General features: G+C 34.1%; 1 pseudogene; it reads left to right on the forward strand.

The window, feature by feature from the left end:
- Positions 1–9942: 9942 nt before the first annotated feature.
- On the forward strand, positions 9943–15714 carry LOC102013635 (annotated as a pseudogene).
- The last annotated feature ends 2461 nt before the right edge of the window (positions 15715–18175 follow it).

An 18175-nucleotide genomic window follows, 5' to 3' on the forward strand; every position in this document is an offset into this window, starting at 1 on the left:
AAATCCTGCAGTTGTAAAATTCTAAAGGATATAAAATAAAGCTTCTTGGTATAAATGTAATAAAATTTAGCCATCTTTATATTCTAATATTTTTCTTTATAACTATTGTCTCTTTGAAGAAAATAGACCCTTGACTAGAAAGCTATTTTAAATCAAGAAATTATTTGGCAAATACTCATGGAAACACAGAGAACTAATGCTCACCTTTGTATAATACTCACAAACCTGTTGTCAGTAGATTACTCCGTGCACTACTAGAGGGAATGGCAGGTTACAGTCCTTCCAATTCTAATATTAGAAGGGAGCTGAGAATTCTTTTAACATATTTAAGTAGTTGAAAACAAAATCAAGGAAAAGTCATCTTTGTAGGTGAAAACTGTATGGAATAAAGGCCCATAACGTTTTATTGGCTTGCGGGCACATTCATTTGTTTACATATTTTTAGATGCTGCTTTTGCTCTACAGTGACAGAGTTGAGTAATTATGACAAACATCATATGATCCTGAAAGCCGAAAATATTTACTCTCTGGTTCCTTACAGAAAATATTTTTTAACTCTTCATTGGACAATTGGTCATGGCTTTTTGCTCAAACCAGCATTGATTGCAGTTTGAAATGTCATATTCTTGTTTAGCATGCAAAAAAAAAAAATAAAGATTATACGAAGACTTTGTTGAAACATTTTATATTTTGTCATTTCTGGCAGAAAAACTGCTGAAGGAATATCCCTGTTTAAGTTTTCTTTGGTTACATTTTGGCAATGGGTTTAACATAACCCCATTGGGCAAAATATATCCATATCTATATTTTACTTTTAAAAGTCCAGAGTTTTCAATATATAGGCAACATTATTTCCAGAAACTGCTAGCATGTCAACTCCAGCTAATTTCATTTAGATTCCTAGCAACTATTTCATTTCCCAAGGAAAAATAAGAACTTATTCTAGATATTTTAGAAATTGTATATGTTGTTCTTCAATAAAATATATTTTTATTGAAAATATACACTTGTGTTTCTGATACTTAAGCATTTAAAGAATCGTATAATTAGTCATTTATTAAAAATGCTTTGATAGCAACTTCCAGAAACAGGTGAGTACATACAGTTTAAGTCGGATTGATGATAGGAAATCAGATAGAAATCTTTTTTAAAAAATTTCTTACAGTTTACCTAGTGCATCCTTCTACAAAAGTTTAAAAATATTCATTTTTCTCTAGTGTAGCATTAAGTTTCAAAAATGTATTTACTGGGCAAGTTAGATACTTTCAAGCAAATGATTTGTGAATCAGGTCCAAGTGTTAATCCTAGCTTTAATATTTCTAATTAATTAACATTGGCTTACAGCAGCTATAAGCTGCAAAGCAAGGGATTACTGAGTGACTTATCTGAGAATAAAATAAATCCATTATTTGAACAAAATATCTTTAAAATGGTTGCCTGAAACCTACAAAAGCTTTGAAGCATGTTGATATAAAAATCACTCTCAAAAGCCATTCATTCCCTTAAGATACTAAAACCCATTCAGTTTAAAAAAAAAAAAATCCTCAGAGTTTAAATAAGTAGAGATTAATTCCGTTGTTTTAAACACAAATCCATCCAGTCTAGTATTTGAACAGCAATTGAAGTAGAATACTTATGCAAACTAAAAAAGAAAATACTTTCTAGAGGAAAAGAATGTTGACTGAGTTGGGGCATTTCCATTATTTTAGATGTTTCTCTAGAATAATTTAAATAGGCAGTGACATAATTTCATGTTTAAATGAAAACAAAGTAGTGAAAAATTCAGAGAAGTTTGCCTTCCTGAAACTATGCATATAAACTGTGCATATAAATAAATTCGTAATCTTACATTTCTTTATATTGCCTCGAAATATAATTATGCATATTGACTTTACATAGAGTAATAGCAATTCAAACTTGAAATTGATATTCATCAAATCAAATTAATTATTATAAAGTATAATTTTTATTGATATGGTACATTATTTAGATGCTGAGAAGAACAAATTCCATGAAAATAAACTTCAGTTCTCCTTCGGCCTCTTAACTCATTTCAATACAACTATTATTAAATTTAGTATTATTAAGGCTGGGGATATAACTCAGTGTCATGAGCACTTGCCTGGCAAACCTGAGGTCATGAGTTCAATTCTCGGTACCCCAAAAAATATATATTATTATTGTAATCATTAGGCTCTTTTCCAAAAACCCAAATAGATTACTGGAAAGAACTTCATTCATCTATTAAATTAATTTTAGGCAATAACAAACACTAGAGTAAATGCAGTACAACAATCTAAAAATATGTTTGATTAGATAATATGGAAGACAATAGGAAAATGTGGAAAAAATGCAACGTTGCATACATTTATTTTTGCTTTTTTTAACACCTACTAAAGTGCACCGAGTAGTTTTGAAAACACTAACCTATAAATATGAATCCAAATAGAAAAAGATTTTCTCTAAATTTTTAAGGAAACACAATAAAACACTTATACTGTAATTGAGTGGAGGAACAGGAGCTGATGAATGAGAAGCAGAACTAAAAGATTTAAAATCCATTTGCTATATACCTTAGAATCCTTCATCTAAAAAGACTTTCAGGTTAAAATAAATGCAGAAGTGAGAATACAGTAGAGTATACCTAAGAGATATATAATATACATCTAATATATATTGTAAAATATAATTATAATATGCAACATAATAATATGTAATAATTATGGTCATAATATATATATAAAATTAAACCATTTATATTTTCTTGATCTCTTGCTTACAGGCAAGAAACCATCTTTTCCCACTACAAAAGGAAGACTTGTCTTCTGAAAGAGTTAATAGCCTGGAGATCACAGGAAGTAGTAAGACCTTAAGGCAGCAGTTCCCACAAAGTTCCTACTCACTTGACTCTGTGCGCTGACCTGCTTGTACTATTCAGAGACCACGACTCCAGCTAAAGGCCAGTGGCATCCAGTCAGGATAGCATAGCATTGTTTTGGAAAATCCAACCTTCTTTACAAAATTGAAATAAAAAGGACTGTGTAATCATCATATATGCCTCAAAGAAACAAACCGTTTCGAGAATCTAGAATGTATACTATATTCGCAAGCCACAAGTGCCATATGGAGTTTCCTATCAGATTTTTATTCTGCCACTCTTAAACACAGATTGTTTTTGCAAATTTTATAGCCTGAAAGCCAGAGACAAAAAAATAACAAAACAAAATAACAATACAACAACAAAAAAAGAGCAAACCTTTTAAGTGGGAGGCTAAAATGACCACTGGTGGCATCAGAAATATTAAATATTTATTTTTACTCTTTGTCGTACAATTTCAAACAGAGACCCAGAGTTGTTTCAAGAACTACACCTATTGGAAAATATGTTTATTTTAAACATTTAAAATTATCTGAAACAATTCATATTCCAGGATTTTCATTCTCCTTCAAAGGTCTCTGAAAGAACAGAGGTATGTAGTTATTAAAAGAACAAATAATATATTGTCTTGCAGTTAATATTTCTGTCCTTTGTATATTTTAATAAATCTAACATAACATAAAATGTTAATGATATTTTTCATGTAACAAAATATTCATAATTTCTTATATCTAAGAATTGGGCTTTTTTTTTTTTTTTTTTGGTATTTTGGTTTTTCTCCGGCACTGGGAACCGAACTCATGACCTTGCGCTTAGCCAGGCAGAGCTTTGCCACTGAGCTAAATCCCCAGCCCTGAATTGTGCTATTATTAAGTATCAAGAGCTAAAGGCTCAAATAAGAAGAAAAAAAGAATGATGTAATAATGAAGAAAGATCATGAAACAATGAAATAATCATACTATTAAAGACATTTTGGCATTGTTGAAAGTATTGCATCATTTTTCATGATGTATAAAAGAAAAATATGTAATAAAATTCTAATTGTTTAGCTTTTTTAAAACAAGCTTTGTTTGAACTATACGAAAAAGGACAAAATAGAAAAATTTTTCCACAACTATTAAATCAATTGGGTGATGAATTAAGAAATATATTATACTTTATACTACAATTATGATCACACCTAATTGTGTACTTGAGATTATACAATATGAGTCTTCGTGTAAACATGAGTTGCATGGATTGTCTCTAGCTTATTTATTAACCAATAAGCATTCATTTTGGAAGATAAAAGAGCTTTTTGTTGCATAATTAAGGCATATTACAGGAAATAATTTATAATACAATGTATAGGCCAAGATCCTAGAATAAGCCAATTTTGAAAGAATATGTGACAGTAATCATTTCTTCTTTATAATATTTTTGTGGAATTTATTACTCTTCTTTATAATTTTTTAACATTTTAACTTTTTAATAACTTGTCCTTTTTTACTATCCTGTTTCTTATGTTTAAGCATATTTTAATCATAAAAATATTAAAATGGAGTATTAAAATCAGGTAGTAAATGATAGTAAAGCTTTCTGAGGGATAATATTTACAGGGAGAAGGAAATGAGTCAATAAAAAAATTATAAAAATGGATTTATTTAACAAAGTAAAGATCTCTTAAATTAAAAAAAAAAATATGTGAAGGGGGCTGGGGATTTAGCTCAGCGGCAAAAGCGCCTGCCTGGCAAGCGCAAGGTCGTGAGTTCAGTTCCCAGTACCAGAGAAAAACCAAAAACCAAAAAAAAAAAAAAAAAAATATGTGAAGGAGAAAACAAAAGAAAATGGGGAAGAAAATGATAAATGAATCTAAACAGTGCATTAAAATACAAGAATGGGAAAGAAAAAAAATATGATGTATTTTCCATAGGATCCAATATTAAGTCAAATGTAGTTTAAGAAAAAGAGAACTAAATTCAAAAAGGGTGCCATCATGGAAATAATTTAACAAAATTTAAAAATTGAAAGATGTTCAATTTATAAAATTAAAGATTGTACATAATACTTAATATAATTTAATGAAAAAGTGGCCTTTTATACCTAAGAAAATGAAAACACTAAAAGATTTTGGGGAAAATGGAAAGTGACACTCAAAGGATTATTAACAATTGAATTAAACATCACAACAGAAACGTTAGCCAATAAAATGTGTCTTCCCAAATTTGATGATATATGATTTTTAACCTAGATTCCTATACTTAACCTGCTAAGAGAACATGAGAATAAAATTAGCACCTAAATTCTATTAATTACTAACATGACAAAAATTAGTACCGTGTAAAATATATATATATATACGTATATATATACATATATATATACGTATATATATATATATATAATCCTTGAAGGGTTTGAGACAGCAAAATAAATTACTAAACCCAGAAGGAGAAGCAAAAGCAGAATCCTTCAAATAGGAGATTGAACAAGAAAAAATATTAGTGAGGCAAAGGGCCACATCAGAATGATGAAGAGAAACCCCCTAGTGACAGAAGTGAGAACAACTATTGAAGGGCTGGGGATGTAGCTAGCTCAGGGGCATAAGTGCTTGCCTGGCAAGCCTGAGGTCATGAGTTCCATTCCCAGTACCAAAACAACACAAAGCAAAAACAAAAAATGAATTACAATTGAATAAACTAATGGTTTTAAAGTGAATTGCCAGGAGAAATTTTCTCATCATAGTGTCTTCTCTCTCTGATACTCATTTAAATTTAACTTAAAGAAAATCTATGTTAATAAAGAAGTATTTTATTTACTATAAAGATACTCCCAACAAAAATATTTAAGCAATGATTTAATTAAGGAAAATTGTTGTCTTGCTAAATTTATGAAAAATCAATATATTCTTATTAGGTTTCCTGTCGTTGTTGTTGTTCAATTGTGTGGTTGTTTGTTTTTTTAAGACTGTGTCTCAGTCTGTAGTACAGGCTGGCCTCAAACTCAGCGATCCTCCTGACTCAGTCTCCAAAGTGCTAGGGTTACAGGCACTTACCTGGTTTTAATTACAATCGCCTTCAGAGCTTGAGTAAATAAATCATAAAAATAAGGAATTTAGCTTCAGTAATTTGTCATGACTATATTTTTTGGATATAATTATCCCCTCGAAGCCCCATGCATTCTAATGTAGGTTTTAGAAGCTGATTAAATCACGGAAGCACTGTACTGATCAGCGGGTTCATCCCCCATGAGCTCCTGGCTGAATGTGTTGAGAGGAAATGCGGCCTGATTGGAAGAGGGGAGGCAGGTGATGCCTTGACCTGGCAGGGTGTGTTCCTGTCCCCGGCTTCATCCCGTCTCACAGCTTCCTGGCTGTCTTTGGTTAGGCAGCTGTCTTTTGCCGGCCCCTCCGATACAGTCATTAGCAAGGAAACTGAATGAACCACTTTCTTCCCTTCATTCAGCGCGGACACAGCACTGCTCTGGCAAGCATGCATGTTTAAGCCTAGGAGTTTATGAAACCCAAGACGGTGGATCATTAGTTCCAACAGCAGTGAAAAATGAAATGAGAGGCACCTGGAATCATAGGCGTCTGACGACAGTGGGAGGCACCTGAAGCTAGGGGTTCTGACCATTTAAATTTGGAAGGCTGTCTTCCATGGGGCTCTTCCAGAGTTCCTCTTCCTGGGTTCCTCTTCCTTCTGCCTGTTCCTGCTGCCATTGCACCTGCTGCTCCTACAAGCCCGTTATTTCCAATAAACATATCTTCTCACCGCTTACTACGAGATGCACGTTTGGCAATTATTTCCTTGTCATGCATAAGGACCTGGTGTTTTAGCCCATTCCACTATAATACTTCTATGGTGCCATTTCCACCTTGCGGCCAGCCAAGCGTGGAACTGTGAGTCTACTTACACCTTTTCTTCTTTAATGTGTGGGGTTTTTGTTCCAGATCAGGGAAAATGACTTGTAGAAATGCTACATAAGAATTATGAGATCATAAAGATTGATACTGCACCTAAATCATAATCTAGAAGTGAGGCATTTCATAAAGGAAATCACTTTCTTTTTTTTTTTTTTTTTTTTTTTTGGTTTTTCTCCGGTACCAGGAACCGAACTCACGACCTTGCGCTTGCCAGGCAAGCGATTTGCCGCTGAGCTAAATCCCCAGCCCCCGGAAATCACTTTCAATTTTCAAATTTGAAAAAGGCATAGTACTAAGTCGTAGGGAAGTTTTGAGTTACTGAAGTTAAAATGAAACGTAAGAGTCTAAAAGTTTGAGGCTGGAACAGTCAGAAGTGGATTTTTCCAATGTTTATATTAAGCCATCACAGTGGCTTTGGTCTTTGCCAAGCAAAGAACGATCTGATTGCATGGGAGGGACTTCCTAAGAACTGTACCGAGACCATTAGGAAAGCTGCTACTGCAGTGATACTGCGGAGAAATGGTGTTCATATGAACCATCAGAATAGCACTAATGGGGATTAAGGAAACCGGAGAGATTTGAACCTAATGAAGTTGCTCTGTAGATTTAAAAAGCAGTTTAATACCAATGATTTAATGGGTTCTAACGTGTGGAATTGATAGCATTTATTAATTTATTGACAGAATAAGGGAGATAAAAGGAGTCAATGATGCTGAAATTTCTGGCTAATGAGTGGCTAATAGCAACATGAGTGGAAACTTCACTCGTTATTAATAAAGCTTTAGGAAAGTGTTAGCTATTTTAAACTTTCCAATGTCAAAGTCAATAAACAGATAAAGCTTTCAAATTTTTTATTTTTCTGTAGAGTATGTGGTTTCTACAAATTGAATTTGCTTTACTTTCATATTTTGCAGGAATATATATAGTTTTGTGGGAAATTTTATGTACATGGGGGGATGCTTTAAGAACTAATCTACTTAGTGAAGAGTGAATTATAGTATCAGTACACACATATGCTGACAAGTAATTGATACTCCTCTGGTAATACACATTTCAAATGAAATATAGTATATGAGATGCTTTTTTGTATAAGTCACCTATTATTTTTTTAAATATTAAGCAAAATTCAGAGCAATATGAAGAACACATTTTAGGAACTGCAACAAATACACGTATTCATGGTTTTACATTGATTTGTCCTGTATTGCTAATTTCTAATTTCCTTAGAAGGGATTGAGTGTGACTGTGTTAAGTAAAATTCTCAATGTAAATTAAATAAGTTGTAGATTAAGGGAGGATTCTGGACTTCACTAACTACAGAAGATGTGGTGAAAATATAGGGAACCTTTCATAGCAATGACAAATCCTTACTGAAAATATTAGAAACATATGCCAATGTCATGTCTACTTAATTTTGCATTTGGTAGAATTTAATGCACTCTAGATAATTTAGTTTTCATAGTACTCATTTGTTTTAAACAAAACCAAGAATGCTATCACTTATTTATTGAAATTCGATGAGTGCTACAGTTAAATCCCACTGTATGTGACAAACTCTCTTTTCTTCATTTTAGATGCTGTCAGAATAATCATTCCATGGTCTCACAATCACAAAGGTGTAAACCCAGATACGCTTGCCTCTTGTATGTCAAGAATTGTGAAAACATGAAATGTTTAATAAAACTATAGAGCTGCAAGTAGGCTCTTCCATTTAGTTTTGTTTTGTTCTGTTCAATTTTGTTTTATTGAGGCATAACTCATGCAACTTAATCTACAGTTTTAAAAAAATAGAATAATTTACTAGTGTATAAATGTCTTAGTTACTTTTCTCACTGTTGAGACAAAATACCCGATACCCAAAGTTTTAGACAGAAAGGTTTATTTCACTCAGTTTGTAGAAGTTCACACCATAGACAGCTGCCTCTAAGGCAGAGTGGCAAAGCAGAGGAGCATAACAAGGAGAAACCATCCACTGCAGGGCAGGCAGGATGTAGTAAACAGGAAGTAAAAGCTTTTTGCTTTTGTCCATCTAAGCTATAAGTCTTTTGGATGCTGCTACCCATACCTAGGGTGGGGCTTCTATCTCTATAAATTCTTTCAGCCACTCCCAGAACTGTGCTACTTCCAATCACTGGACTAATTTAGTACCATACACCCTTTTCCCAAGATCACACATCCTAGGTGCAGCAAGCTCTGAAAAGTCCCACTTATGATCACATGAGGGTTTGGGGGGGCATGTACAAGAAAACACACTTTAAATCCTTTGTTCACAGAAATCGAGTACTATCTTAGGTTTATGACCAATAGACGTGGCATTAAAAGGCAGCAGCAGGGGAATGGCAGTGTTTTTAGGACTGAATAGAAAAGCATTGGATTTTCTATGCACCGACTGGAAAAATCAAGCTGTTAGTGTATATGCTGTTACTAATCATGGATAATTAGAAATCAGATTTTAAAGATTCAATGTCATTTCAGAGGCTCAAAATTTCAAGTATTCCACTTGTTTTCCAAATGGAGAATAATACCTAATTACCTGCACTTGCACTGAAAGGTAACAGTAACTACTTATAGCTACGTACTTATAATTCAAAACTTACACACACACAAAGTGAGACTGAGCAATACAGAGAAAAGTTTAAAACAATTTACTACAATTCAAAACATTGCTATTAATACCCCTTAAAATAGTCCACCTCACTTGAAGCACATTTATCTTACCATTCATGCCATTTTCTGAAGCAATTTTAGAAGTTCACTTTCCTGAGTGGCGTTAAGTGCATGGTCATGGCTGGCTCGGTGTCTTGAATCCATCACAGCATTTATATTTTATTTGTATTTTTACTTTGGGGAAGGCCTAGAAATCCTATAGGACCAGATGGGATCAATATGGAGGATGAAGAAAAGCCGTCTATTTCCTGTTTGTACAAGGTGTTTTGCAGTGGATACCATTTGGCTGCAGAATCTATCCTTAGGGATCACTTGGATCATTTCTGGAAAGAAGATTTTCAGAACTGCTTTGAAAAGTGTCAAGATTGATAGAATAAACGTGTTTGAACTCTGCAGGACTAGCTTGAAAGAAATTAATGGCAGTGTGTCTTTCAGTGTGTGGTGGATTCACAACTGGTGGTCAACTTGAAACACCTAGCTGAACTGAGTCAGCATGGTGCTGAGTGTGGGAGGCTCAGCTAAGGTTTGTTGCCAGCAGCATAAGAGGCAGAACTGGAGAAGAACAAAGGCTTTTAGGAGCTGTTAGAAGTTGTTGGGAAGCTTTTAGGGAGCTGTTGGTTCTCTTGGGCTAGTCTGCTGGAGAACCTTGTCATTCTGGCTTTCCTGATGAACTTGGCTGTTCTTGGAGCTGGAGACCTTGTCGCTGAGAATGGCTTCAGTTCACTTTGGGGGAGCTCTGTTCCACACTTTGAGCTTCGCTTCCTGGCTCTGGAGGGGAAGATGGTGCACTGCTCAGTCTCCTGGAGAAGCTTGTCACATTGGATCTCCTTTTTCTGTTTCTGAAAGCCAAGAATTTAATTTATTGTTCAACAGCTAGCAGTTTATTGGATTCTCCCCCATGCATGGTTAGTGTCACAAACTTAATGGTGGTTTCCAGCGTTGGCCTTTCTGATGGGAAGTCGGCCTTGCTTGCCATTAGAGGAGCTCGGAACCTCACTGCTGCTGAGGATGGCTGTGGAACCTTTCAAGGGAGCTCTGGTTCTTACTTTGAGTGTTGCTTCCTGGCTCCAGTACAGATCTCTCAGCCTGCTAGCACAGATCCTTCATCCTGCTGGCATAGACTTTCCTGACTCCACCACTGACATTTAGGCCTTTCTAGCACAGATCCATGAAACAGACCTGCATGAAACACTGCTATGGGTTCTAGACCTCTGGTTGGACAAATGGGAGGCATTGTTATGGGCTCTAAGTCTTCAGCTGGACTCATACTGAATATTACCGTGGGATCTAGGCCCTTAGCTGGATTCTTTGGTCTTCAGTATGTGGACAGATTTCCTGTACTCTTTGTATATGACTCTTTGAGAAATTATTATAAAATAATCTTATAAAATATATGTTCTCTATTGTATTGTTCCCCTTGCAGCAACCCCAAACTATGACATAGTATAATAATTTTATAGATATTTACTATATATCTTGATCATACCTCATGCATTTCTTAGCTTGTGATACATCTTCTAGTAATTAGTGCTATAGAAATGATCCCTGAAAGTATAGCCTTGTGTGATATCTCATCAGCATTTAGAAAACTTTAGTTTGAAGGCCAAATACTATATTTAACATGATTAGAACAATAATTGTAAAATTATTCATAGTAGACTATGATAGATAGTAAAATTTTTCTGCACAAAATTCATCCCAAGAAATAGCATTTAAATCTCTAGTACTCTAATAATCAAGACAGCACGGAAATCATTTAATTTCACTGAAAGGAAATCAATAGCTATGCTAAATTTACAAAATCATGAAACAAGTGTTCAGTTAGGATATAGCAAATGTGTTCCTATTGAAAATTGTGAAGAAATCTACGAGTAGACTTTATCTCTGCTATTGAATCCTGGAACATTTGTTGGAGAAGTATGCAGTATGGAGTACAGAGACCTTGTTCCTATGGGCTTAGAATTAGATTTACGATCTTCTGAGACGGCTAGAGTCTGTCTCTCTTTCATTGTCTCTCTGTCTCTGTCTTTCTCTTTACTTTTAAAAAACTTAAAACTTCTTAACCCTTAAATTTTGATGATCACTTCAATTGAAACATCATTGCTGAAAACAAATCTTCTATTTATGTCTTGGGATATCAGATTTATCCCCCTCAGAATATCTTCTCTCACAGCTTTAATCCCCTGGGTGAAAAGACAGCCAGATGGCTGGAACTGAAGGAAATGTTCATAAAGAGATTAGTGTGTGGGACTCAGGATTAGTTAGCTCCCAGCCCAACAATTTCATCTATAATTAGACAGCCTTGGCTCCAGTTCAGACTCCATTCCTGGTTAAGTCTATCAGCTTAAACAAGTTATGCACAAACACTAAGTTTCATTTTTTTTTATCATGGAAAAGAATTTGAATGACTCTAATGCTTGGGAAGAGACTTAACACCCAGTACCCATTACAGTATTTAGAATAACATGTCGCTTTTAGCATTGCCATTTAAGTGTTATCCTAAAGTTGGCCTTAAAGAACAAACTCAATGATTCAAAAAGTTCCTATAGAAAAATAACAATTCGGTATTATTTCATATCTCTACCAAATAAAAATAGTGTTAAAATACCATTATATGATTAAACAAGAGTAATTTATCTGGATTGGAATAAGTTATCAACATACTGATCATTTTGTACAAAAAGTACTGCAAGCAAACAGGAAGAAACAATAACAAAAGAACTTCCTTCCCTGTCATCATTATTTCCCAATGAGGCATACAGACAAACAGAGAAGTACTTCTATTTTCTTATTCTCTGCTACTATATAAAAATAGCTTTGCCAAAAGTGTTAATTTGATACATAACATGTACAAAGCTGTTTTGCTTCAGGCAAAAAATGAGCAGTGTTTAGAGTGAATGATGAATAGCATGTCTCTTACCTATGAAACTGAGCGACCTGTATAAGATCATAAACCCCAAGTAATATTGAAATACAAGTCTCTTAACTCCTAATCCAGAACTCTACTACTGAAAAAAAGCCAACTGAATTCCAAAGAACGAAAACTTTTACACTTTTTAATGCCTCTAGATAAGTGTTTTCTTCATAGTTTCTGTTGCTGAAGAAAGTCACAGTTTAACATGGACTTTTTTGTATCATTTATATCCTTCATATCCATCTAATTCAAATTTTTAACATTACATTATCTCATCCATGCCAACTGCCAGTCTTCCAGCCCTACTACTTTGAAAAATGTTATCAAAATTACATCTCAAAAATTTCAGGTAAAATAAATTTAGTACAAAGAAAATTTAACAGATATGAGAGTTATTATATGTATATATTTAATTACACAGTTAAACATATTAATCAAATATAAAAAATTGCTGAAGGTACATGAGCTAATGTTTGTTTAAAAACATTGAATAACAATAAAATAAGGTAAATAACATTTTTTTTAATGCTAATGATAATTGCCAGGATTAGGGAATTATATACAATTTCATATATGTTATAATCTCATTGCTGCTATAATAATTATAAAAATTATAATAATTAGAAAAATTATAACTATAAATATAATGTTTCATAAACATTATATTCTGTATGTCAGTGTCATTTTGATTTTTAAAGTGAAGCAAATTCATCTCACATTTCAAATATCTCCTGCTTTTCTTCCTTTGCATCTCTCTGAAGCTCCTGTTTCATTCTTCTACTTTTAAGTGTCTATATTATTATGTTACTATGTGTGGCCCATGTAAAAATCAGGACAAACCCTATATATTAAGAATCACCACCATTTTTGTACTTGCAAGTCCATAATGTAACATATTGCCAAATTCTGAGTATTGAGTTTGAATATCTTCATGAGCACAGCAGATGGGCATCATTCTCCTTTCAGAATAGCTGAAAGGGGTAAAGAAGGTAGCAGAAATGAATAACTCTGTGGATAGCTTGATAAATCAAATACTTTTATTTCTTTTTTTAATGAAGAGATACAAATCATTCATTGGGGACCCTCTTCTGTATAGACCTTTAAATTATTTTTTTCAACAAATATTAATTGGGCAAGTGCTGTAGTAAAGAGGTTAAATAAAGATAATGTAGCTTCACTTACAGATTTATAATTTGGGAACTAATCAGTCAATAATTTCAGAGTATGTCAATTAAAACGAATAAACTTAGAAAGTAGATAAGATGGAGTGGAGTTGTAAGTCAGTGATATAGTCTTGTCTCAAAAAATTAATTAAATAAAAATAAAAGTCACACTCTTGTTGATAGGAAGGGGAGGTATGACAGAGGAGGGAAATTACAATGAAAATTACCAAGAAATGTTATATTTATTTACCAATTCATCAAAATTAACATTATTTTGCATTGCACATATAGATTAAATTAAAAATTATCTCTTTACCTTTCCCTGAGACATAAAAGAGAATATATATATGAAGTCATTTTGACTGACATAATGGTATTAAGTAACTGATTACATATTTAAGCAAATTCATAATATTAGTAGAGTTCTTTTTTACAATAAAAAAGAAATTGATGTTATATTTTAAAACTTATAGTTAAATTCCTTAAAAGTTTTTATGATTCATAAAGTGGAATGATTTAACAACTATTATCCAAATTCACATTAAACCACTATTATATAAAGTGTCACATTAAAATATAGAAACAAATGAGAGCTCTGTCTGAATTACGTATGGATGCTTCCAGATTTAACCATTTAAATGCCTTAAATCCGTGAATTTTTCAGTTATAATATGTAACACTGCGAGTTCACACACAAATTCTGTCTTCCTTCATTTTCAGTATCTTTCACTAATAAAAATATTAGTGCTGGCTCCACTCCACAAGTTGCCACCTTGTGTCTCAGAAGGTTCTCCTTGGCACAGTTAGTAGATCTCCAGTGAAAACTCTATATTGTAGTCTAAGTAGTAGAAGAAAGAATAGTTGGACACAATTCTTCCCAAACTAGCACATTTGAAAATCTTTGCTGCATTTCATCATGGAGTTCATTCTTCCTTGACTTGTGCCCTATCTGTTGCAACTAAGAAGACAGTCCAAGGCCCTCCATCCTCTGATTACATTTTTGAGCAGGAATCTAAATAAGGTGCACATAATTACCATCCTTTACCTGTGGCTCTGGAGAGAGGGAAAGGTATTTATGTGTGGGATGTAGAAGCCAGAAAATATTTTGACTTCCTGAGTGGCTTACAGTACAGTCAGCCAGAGCACTGCCACCCCAACATTGTGAATGCTCTGAAGAGTCAGGTAGACAAGTTGACCTTAACATCTTGTGCTTTCTATAATGACGTACTTGGTGAATACAAGGAGTACATTACCAAACTTTTCAAGTACCACAAAGTTCTTCCTATGGACGCAGGAATAGAGGCTGGAGAGACCACCTGTAAATTTGCTTGTCATTGGGGCTATACTGTGAAGGACATTCAGAAATACTAAATAAAGATTATTTTTGTAGCTGGAAACTTTTGTGGTAGAGCATTTTCTGCCATCTCCAGTTCCACAGATTCAACCAGCTATGAAGGGTTTGGACCTTTCATGCCAGATTTTAAAATCATCCCATATAATGATGTGCCTGCTTGAGCATGCTCTTCAGGATCCAAATGTTGCTGCCTTCATGGTAGAACCAATTCAGTGTGAAGCAGGTGTTGTTGTTCCAGATCCAGGATACCTACTGGGAGTTGGAGAACTATGCACAAGGCATGAGGTCCTGTTTATTGCTGATGAAGTACAGACAGGGTTGGCCAGAACTGGTAAATGGTTGGCTGTAAATTATGAAAATTTTAGACCTGACATAGTTCTTCTTGGAAAGGCCTTTTCTGGAGGCTTTTTCACTGTGTCTACAGTGCTTTGTGATGATGACATATTGCTGACCATTAAACCAGGAGAACATGGGTCAACATATGGTGGGAATCCCGTGGGCATTCTTGTGGCTATTGCAGCACTTGAGGTTTTGGATGAAGAAAACCTTGATGCAAATGCAGAGAAAATGGGTACTGTCTTGAGAAATGAACTCATGAATTGCTCTCTGATGCTGTAACTGCTGTTAGAGGAAAAGGACTGTTAAATGCTATTGTTATTAGAGGAACCAGAGGTTATGATACTTGGAAGGTGTGCCTGTGGCTTTGAGATAATGTGCTTCTGGCTAAGCCCACCCATGACCATATTAATCAGGTTAGCCCTTCCACTCGTGATCAAGGAAAATGAGATCCAGGGGGCTGTGTAAATCATTAACAAGACCATCCTGTCTTTCTAAGGGTAAGAACAGTCTGTTGGTACATGGGAGCTGGCTGGACGGAGGTGTCATATGAAAAGCTCTGCTCTGAAAGTGGGCACATTTCTTTAAAGGCTTTTAAAAATATGCATGAATTTTTTTTCAGATGGCAATTAATAGAGTGACATTTATGAACATGTAGTTGGCTGTGTGACATAACTAAGAATGGATGGGGGGCTAGGGATACAGGTTGGTGGCACAGGAAATAAAAATGTGATTAAATATGTGTTCTTTGAATAGAGAAATAATAGGCTACTATGATATTACAGCCTAAATTGCTCTCACAATCTCAGGGAAATTCTGTGTACGGTTTTGAGAATGAACTCTGAATGGATATGTTCATATGGCTATTTCAGGCCCTATATGTTCAATAATTGGCAGTTTCTATGGTTAAAATTTTCTTTATGAATCTAACTTTTCAATTATGTGTATAAACCAAATATATGTCACACTATGGTACATAATTTGTTGGTAATGTATCTATTATTTCTATCATTGTCTGTCTCATCAGATGAGCTACTTAACAGCTTAGGATAAAAAAATAGAGTAAGGATATCATTCTACATTACCTTTATCTTCTAAGTTTATTCACTTACCAAGTATGTAGTCTGTTTATCTTTGTTTGGTATTGGTGTAAAATGAACACAGATGGTCCTAACATTTGCCTCCCACTAATTACCACAATTTATCCTTCTGAAAGTTTCATCAAAATTAAATTTGTTTACATATCTGTTTATCAGAACCATATACTTTCTATCTCTCAAAATTTTTCAAAATGATTAAGTATAGTTTGTTTTTTCATGTATTTTTAAATATTAAAATCATTATAAACTTATGTTTGAGGTACTCTTTAAGCCCTTTCCCTCCATGAATACTTGCAAATATGAAATATTGTTAGTAAATTCTCCATTTAATAGGTGAAAATGTTAAAGTAGAATTAAAGTATTTACAGAAGGTCATATGGGTGTTGAATATAGAACTGTAAATCTAGGCAGCCAAACTACACAGAACCACTGCAGGATTAAGTGGACTATTGTGATACTCCTACTGCAAATAGATACTATTCCAAGCATAACATTCCCACAGCAGAAAGTCAGCCTAGAAATCAATTATTTTATGGAAATATTTAACTTGCAAATGGCAAGCAGAGAAAAATATTAGTTACAGTATATCCTTTCTTTTTCAAAATGATTGTCCTGTATTATCTTCATATGCCAGCCAGTATTTAGACAGAATTTTCTCAGATAAGAAGGGTATCAAGAGAAACGGGAAGGGGAAGTGAGGGAAAGGAAATTATAAAGAAAAGAATTAAGATTCACTATGTAGAAGTTCAAACTCCCCACAAGGAATGCAAGCATTATGTCCCACAAACATACTTATATACATACATTTCAAATAGGAGAAAAAAGTTCTCTTGCTACATGAGCGTACGGGGCTCATTTTTATTGTGAAATTTTCACGAACTGTCTGGCTCTTAATTTACCTTATTTCATAAATATCAAGTTCTGCGACTGATAATGGAGAAAATAGTAAAAGTACAGAGAAATGATTTTTAAAACATATGCTTTCGCTATATTGTGCCATGGTGTTTAAGGAATAATATTCAGAGGATTTAATTTTGGTTTTAAAAAACAGATGAAAGGAGGGAGGGAGATGTGAACCAAGAAAGATTTTTCCTGTATTCTTGATGCAGACACTGAAAAATAAGGTTTTACTCCATGTTATAAGATGAATAAACAAATAAATCTCAAAATTTCTTCACTAACTCCATTAGAAGCCAGAACGCAAGGAAATAATCCATTTCTCTGAAGCCAGATGAGGGTAAGAATGCCAAGTTATCTGAATTCCAAAGAAGAACTGGCCCCATCGAGAAGAGACAAGGCATACAGTCTCCTGTGTTTAAAGAACATAGGAGGGGAGAAAGAAGTCATCAGATAAACTGCTCAGTCTTATCAAACACTGGAGACTGAATTCGGGATTTTATATCAACCTGTAATTCCTAATTCCTTAGATACAGGAATTTTTGGTGGGCAGAAGGGCACACCATCTGTTCACAAGTCAACTGAAAGGAAAAGCCAGACAGGGACTCATCGGGGTTTGAGGAACTTTAGAAGAAAAACATCGCCATTTTAATTGTATTTTCAATTACAAATAAAAATCCTCCATGCCCTAAGGAAACAGAAAACGCTCACAAACAGGTGGCACTCATTTTGAGGAAGTGTGCAAAAATATCCTGTGCTATTAGGAGAGAACCAGGAAACTGCACTGGGGCAGAATCCTGTATCTTTATTAACCTGAGGTCACTTACTGAGGGAAAGGATACAGAAAGTTGCCATACAAGCTTTGCTCCCTCTCCTTTCCTTCTTTCCTTCCTTTCTCTCTCTTTCTTTCTTTCTTTCTTTCTTTCTTTCTTTCTTTCTTTCTTTCTTTCTTTCTTTCTTTC

The sequence above is a fragment of the Chinchilla lanigera genome, unplaced genomic scaffold (genome assembly GCF_000276665.1).
Source record: "Chinchilla lanigera isolate Chin_1 unplaced genomic scaffold, ChiLan1.0 scaffold00027, whole genome shotgun sequence".
Lineage (NCBI taxonomy): Eukaryota > Metazoa > Chordata > Mammalia > Rodentia > Chinchillidae > Chinchilla > Chinchilla lanigera.